This window comes from Grammomys surdaster, unplaced genomic scaffold, assembly GCF_004785775.1.
Source record: "Grammomys surdaster isolate TR1022 unplaced genomic scaffold, NIH_TR_1.0 126153, whole genome shotgun sequence".
Lineage (NCBI taxonomy): Eukaryota > Metazoa > Chordata > Mammalia > Rodentia > Muridae > Grammomys > Grammomys surdaster.
Window position 1 is genome coordinate 5,022,095 of NW_021620961.1, and position 6,994 is coordinate 5,029,088.

Sequence of the window (6,994 nt, forward strand, 5' to 3'; positions counted from 1 at the left end):
TGTGAAGAAAGACTATAGTGAACTCCTTGTTTGTACCTGTAGATGTTTGAATGGAGCTCTCCACTTCTCTCAGGAAAAAAAAGAGTAACAAAGAAAAGAAGATGTTTCACCAGCACATATTCCTGGTTATTCAGCAGAGCACTTTTTAGACTTAGTCTATCTTTGTGCACTTGATTGATGTCTCCAAAGAGAAGGGGAAGTTTGAACTCTGTGCTGTGAATAAGTGGCCTGGTCACAAGGGAAGAAGCAGCTTGAAGTCTGACAGGGTAGCATCTTAGGGAGTTCTTTCCGATCCTTAGGTAAAGTCAAAATAACTAAACCAGTCATCTACGTGCAATCTATAAACATGACTTAAACCTGGAACAATTGCAGGAGCCACCAAGGGGAAGCTAAAAACTAACAGGTAATCTTCCTAAGATGGTTCAGTCACAGTGTTAAAATTAATGGCTAAACTGCCCAAGGAGAATTTCATTTTAGGAATGATTCCTACTATTAATATGCATTTCCTGTTAGTATTAAATATATATAACAGTCAGTAGATATTACCCCACCCTTTTAAACAGGTCTCTGCAGAACAATGAAGATGTACTGTCTTGTGATGCTATATAGGCAAATAGATGACATCTTAATTCTTAATGATGACCCTATAAAAATTTCTAAAATTATATTGGTAATTATTAAGTTCTTTTATAATAGGACTGATTTTAAGTCTTTCTGATGTCAAAACTTCAATGAGAACTCTACCAGTCTCCAAGTATCAGAAGTTAATTGCTTCTGAGGTAACGAGCAGGCATCTACCACTTGGAGCACATTCCAAAAGACTATAGAACAGCTAACCAAAGGTCATAAAGAGGGAACTAAGGATAGGGGCAAGTACAGAAGATAAAATATTGACTGGATTTATCTATATGAAATTTCACTAATACCTTAGTCACAAAAAATATGGCTTTTAATACCCCATGAACCTGTAGAGCTGGTGACAGATTATGAATGTTTAGCCAGAGAATTATCCTTAATGTATATGTACATAAACATTCTCCATTGTAAACTTCTTATTCAAATTTATTGTTTCATTTATGCATAAACTTGTGATGAATAATTTAATAATAATAATGATAATAATGATGATAATAGTAATAGTAATAAAATAGATAGAAAAAAACCCACCTGTGTCTAAAAAGGGCAAAAGAAACAGCCAGAAGAAATAAAGGCCAAAGAAAAAGCATTAGAAAGAAACAGATACAGGAATTTACACACACATACAAAAATCCCATAAAAACACCAAACCAGAAGTCACAACACATAAACAAAGTATGTGTAAAGTTAAAAAAAAGTTAGTGATTATTCAATAAAGTACTTGATAAAATACTTAATACTCATTTACAAAAGAAATGTATATTAATCAGAAAATGTCCATCCTTATACAAAAGTATGTTGCATACTAAAAGGAAAACATCTTATGCCATCACAGAATAAACTTTTACTAGTTTTTGCATTTAGGATATATTTTTCCCTTTAATATTACTTAAAATCCCTACCTAATATATGAGGTTTGGAGCTAATTTATAGATATTTGGAATCCACATAGTTAATCTTTCTTAAGAAAAGAGTTTACTAATGGCTACGGGTACTGGATTTTGTGATAGAGTCCTCGTATAGCTTTACTTACATTATTTATTATTATTATCATTCCCATGCTATGGATTTGATATTCTGAGGCCATCATAACAAAGTACAACAGATTCTACACATAAACAATAGCAATCAATTTTTTCATAATTTTGAAAGTCAGAAGTCCAAGGCCATGGGTTCACTAAACTGATTTCTCCTGAGCCTTTTGTTTTTGACATATGCTTTTTTCTTTTCCTTTCTTTTCTTTTCTCTTCTTTTCTCTCCTTTTCTTTTCTCTTCTTTTCTTCTCTCTTTTTTTGAGGGTAGCAATCACATTGAATTAGAGATTACCTTAGTGTGTAAAGTTAAATTTAAATTGATTTGCTAATCAATATAATCTACAAATGCACCCTGAATTCTTAGGTTAGAAATATAAGGAATTTGAAATATAAGTAATGAGCATTTGGCGCTGAAAATATATATGGTCTCGTTGCTCTGCATTCTCCCAACATGCATGTTTTAAATATATAGAATAAAATATGCTTCAAGAAATGAATGGTGAGCCGGGCAGTGGTCGCACAGGCCTTTAATCCCAGCACTTGGGAGGCAGAGACAGGCAGGTTTCTGAGTTCGAGGCCAGCCTGGTCTACAGAGTGAGTTCCAGGACAGCCAGGGCTACACAGAGAAACCCTGTCTCGGAAAAAAAAAAAAAAAAAAAAAACCAACAACAACAAAAAGAATTGTGAAAGTATGTGGGAGATTTACTAAGGAGCCAGATACAGAAATTTTGGCACTCTGAGAGGATGCAACGTTTAGTAAAATTGAAATGTTTATTCAGTACAGTATGAAGCACAGTTCGGATTCAGTATATTAGAGAGGAATGAGAATTAAAACTCAGTTCTAGTGCTAGAGATATAGTAATTTAGTTAGTTTACAACACTTGCAAAATAATAATTGTGAGTCTTAAACTGGATATTCAGCACAAAATAAAAAAAACTCAATTAATTGAAGTAAATCATCTAATCTTTTGAACCATCCATAGGACTGGGCAATCAATTCCATTCATTTTTAAGGTTGCGGATAAATTTTGTTTTTGATCAAGCCAAACAATATAAGAGTTCAAGAAGATTTCTCATTGAGGAAATAATTTCTTAAAGTAATTTTATGTACTATTTTTCAAAGAAAATTTGAAGCATTTTTTTCAGTGTTTCTCATTGTAATTTTGAAAATGCTATTTTAATTACTTTTCATTCTTTAATCTTTTTTTTTTTTTACAGTTCAGACTTTATCTCCCTTCTGGTTCACCCTCTGACTGTTCTACATCCCATACCTCCTCCCTCCATCTCCATGAGGATGTCCCTAACACCTACCACCATTGCACCAGACCTTCCCACTTCCTGAGGCCTCCAGTCTCTTGAGGTTAGATGCATCCTCTCTATTAAAAAAAATGCTGTTTTCAACCCTACTTATACTACTATTGGTGGTCTTCATAAACTTAAAAACTTAAAGTTAGTCCTGATTAATATTTAGCTGTGAAAATTTGCAAGCATTTACTTAATTCTCTGCCTTCATAAACCAGAAAATATAAAATATTAATCAAAATCAGTGTTTAAACTTTTATGAGGAGTGGGATTACCACAGATGTGAGACATTGGCTCATTTCTAAAAGTTTTAAGGCACATAGTTTTCTGTTATACGATACTTACAGTGTTATCATCCCCTAAATGAGCTAGATGAAACAGTGAATGTGAATTCTAAATTTTTTTCTATTGAACACTAGACACACTCTATTCTTGAAACTATCAGGTTCAGTAGGTCGGACAGTTGTGGCTACATTTTTGCATGACAATAGAATGGATATAAACAATGATGCTGACTACAGGTAAAACGTTTATTTACTTTTTGAATACATGTAGTATATGGTATGATTGAGGATCTGGTGTCTTCACTGCCATATTTTAGATAGGAATTTTAATTGAGGAGGACAGAATGGGAAGTACAAAGAACAGGCATGTGTGCCTGGCAAACCCCACATAGTAAGGTAAAAAAATTGAACTCCTGCCGGGTGGCAGTGGCGCACACCTTTAATCCCAGCACTTGGGAGGCAGAGGCAGGTGGATTTCTGAGTTCCAAGCCAGCCTGGTCTACAGAGTGAGTTCCAGGACAGCCAGGGCTATGCAGAGAAACCCTGTCTCGAAAAAAAAAATCGAACTCCTATGTATTTCACAATTAAAGGTCAAATATTATGTTCATTAGAGAGAGTATATAGGGAAACAGAGTTTTCACTAAACTAACAATTCCAAACAAGTCATTTTATAAGCCATTGTTTCTCATTCAAAATATGAAAAGACCTTATCAGTAAACATTGTGAATTAAGTTCCAGAGACAAGCAATTAAATGTTTAACATAACCAAGGAGTCACATGGTAGCTTTGCTACCTAGTGTAAGTCTATTTATACTTATACCATACTATAGATAATTAAATGTTTAATAGTTCACTAAATGCAAAACATAAAAACCTTTCCCCATTCCTTAGGTCTCAAAATGAGATTGAATTTAGTTAATTTCAAGAACCTTTTGAAGTATGTTTTTAGGTTCTATATGGAAGAAAGATAAAAGGCAGATTGTTAATCATAGCAGAAACTAGACATGACTCCAGTAGTGTGGGTAGAGGAGCAGAGGTTCTGTCTATCACCCACTGGTCTGTCAACATAAAGTATTCTGCCACGTATTTGTTCTACTAGCATAAAATGTTCACTTTCACAGGCTTACATGTTAAAGTCATATATAACTCAGAAACACTGCATGTGTTTTCAATTGAATTAGAGAAACTAAAGACGGAAATAAAAGGCTTTGCCTTCAAAGATTCAAAAATAATTATGATATGTGTGACACAAGTGAGATTTTTTTAATTGTTCATGAAGTTTGGCTGATTAATTTAAAGTAAACTTAGTGTACATACATAGAAATTCCAAATAATACCTGTGAATGCACTTTTTGACTCTTAACATTAGTTACAGTGAGCAGCTAACATCTTACATTTTGTTATAACATACATATTATCTTATTGATCTACTATTTGATTGTGTTTATAAATATAGGAAAAAACAAAGGAAATATCACCATATTTTCAGTAAGTAATTGCTAAATTTATTTAATGGATTTGCTGATGTTTGAATTTGTAATCAACTATAACTGGTTTCTACATAACCTAGGGCTATCAGATAATTTTTATGTTCCTTACTTGTATGAAAATAATACAGATCAGAGGTTTTGGCAACTTCAGTACTCTTGACTTAACCTATTTTTTGTGCAATTTTTTGGTCAAATTAATCATAAGTATTTTTACTTCAAAGTTCAGAAAATAATTTTCCTAAAATTAGGTTGAAAGTAATGACAAGTACAATTAAATATTCAAAGTAATAATCTAGTTCTAGAAACGGAATCTTAAAAATATATTTATAATAACAAATATATGATATATCATAAACATATAAGGAATAATAAAATTTATTTTCTTATAAATGAAATATATACATTTGCACATTGTGAATCATAAATGTACATAGTCTTTTACATAGTGTACAATGAGTCTCTGTAACAGGACTCCAGCACTCGAGACTCTGATACAAAACAAGCAGCACTTGTTTTCAACGCCTTTGTTATTTGAAGTAACTTCCACTTTGTTGACAGAAAATATACAATTTCATGTAATGTGTGCCTCAATTGGAATCTTTTATCCAATAAACAGCCTGATTATTATTTTTCTTTTACTATTTTCTTTAATTCTGCAACAATTTCAACACTTAAAACTATTATTATAGTCTAATTTGATTTAAATAGAGTAATCTGAATGCAGTTTTCATTTCTTCCCTAAGGAAAAAGAAAGCACAAAGAAATGTTTACTGATGATTGAATCCCATTACTATGGCATTTGTTGTTTGAGTAAAAGATTCTGCCGTTTTTACAAAGCACACAGTTGTTAAGAATAAAAATATCAAAAATGGTGTTAAAGGCCTCCCTATATACTTTAAGATACTGTTAAAATAGAAAAGAAAAGTTAAAGACCCCTATTCAACAAAAGTAAAAGATAATTCCACCCCTTTCTCCCAGAAAAATAATATAAAACGAGTCTAGACAGGAAGCCATTGAAAAGAATTTTTAAACTTGTGATAGGGATTCTCAAGTGTAGCTCTTCACAGTTGAGGGCTTTGATGAGAATTTTGGTAGGAATGGATATGATTTTCTAAAACGTGCTGGCCAGTGCTCCAGTTTAACTATGCTCCAGTGAGTATGCACTTAGGGTATAGGCAATACAGATATATAGGCAATACAAATCACGTTTGGTTTATGATTTCTTATTTTTTGTTCTACTTACTTTGTTTTGAGGGATGTCACAGGGGTTGGGAGTGGATCAGGGAGAGCTGGCACGTATATGAGATCAGGATGTATTCTGTAAAAATTTCCAAATAATCAATAAAAATATGATGCTCATAAATTAATAATTTTAAACCTATAAAAATAATTATTTTATGCGTGTTTATTTTTTGAATCTCTGTCTCTCTACACACTACAGTGTGGTCTGAATACTGTGATTACCCTGCCTTAGTCCCTTGAGTGCAGCTTACAGGAAGTAAGCACACCCTGCTAACCTTGGAATCCTTACTGATGTCACCCATGTCTCCTCACTCTCAAGAACTAAGGTATAGTTACCAGATATTTCATACTGAAACAAAATCATATTTGTCATATTATTTAATAATTTTCAAATGAATAGTGTTTTCATAAAAACTGAGCTATATAATTCAAATTTTCAGAGAATATGAACATTTCATACATGATTTATAAGGAGAATACAGGTTTTAATAGCATTTTTTGAAAAACTTTATGCTTGTCTGAGAATTGAAATAAACAATGAGGAACTTACTGATATTCTATTTACTAAACCAACTTAATAAAATTTGTATTGCCACTGAAGTTCAAAGTTTCTGTTAATTCTGTTAATGGTAAAACTCAAAATGACTTTAGGCTGTGGTTTAAATCATCTTGAAACACATCCCACATGAATTGCCCTAAAGTATGAGTGTTTGAATCCTATAGTAAATAGCAGTTTGTCTGAATGATCTGTGAAAAAATAATGTAGGAAGGAATTAGGCTTTAAAATGGCTTCTTTCCCTTAGTCTACTTGTGATATTCAAAACAACTATAAACATTAAGTTATAAGAAGCCACATTCACATTTTTGAAATAGGAATGATACCAAATTCACCAGCTGATATGAGGCCTCTGACACACATAGAGTAGAGGACTTTCTGTTCTGTCCTCTGTGAGAGGAAATGTAACTGCCGTTTCTTTTGTAACGGCCGTCAGGTTCTGTTACTTTG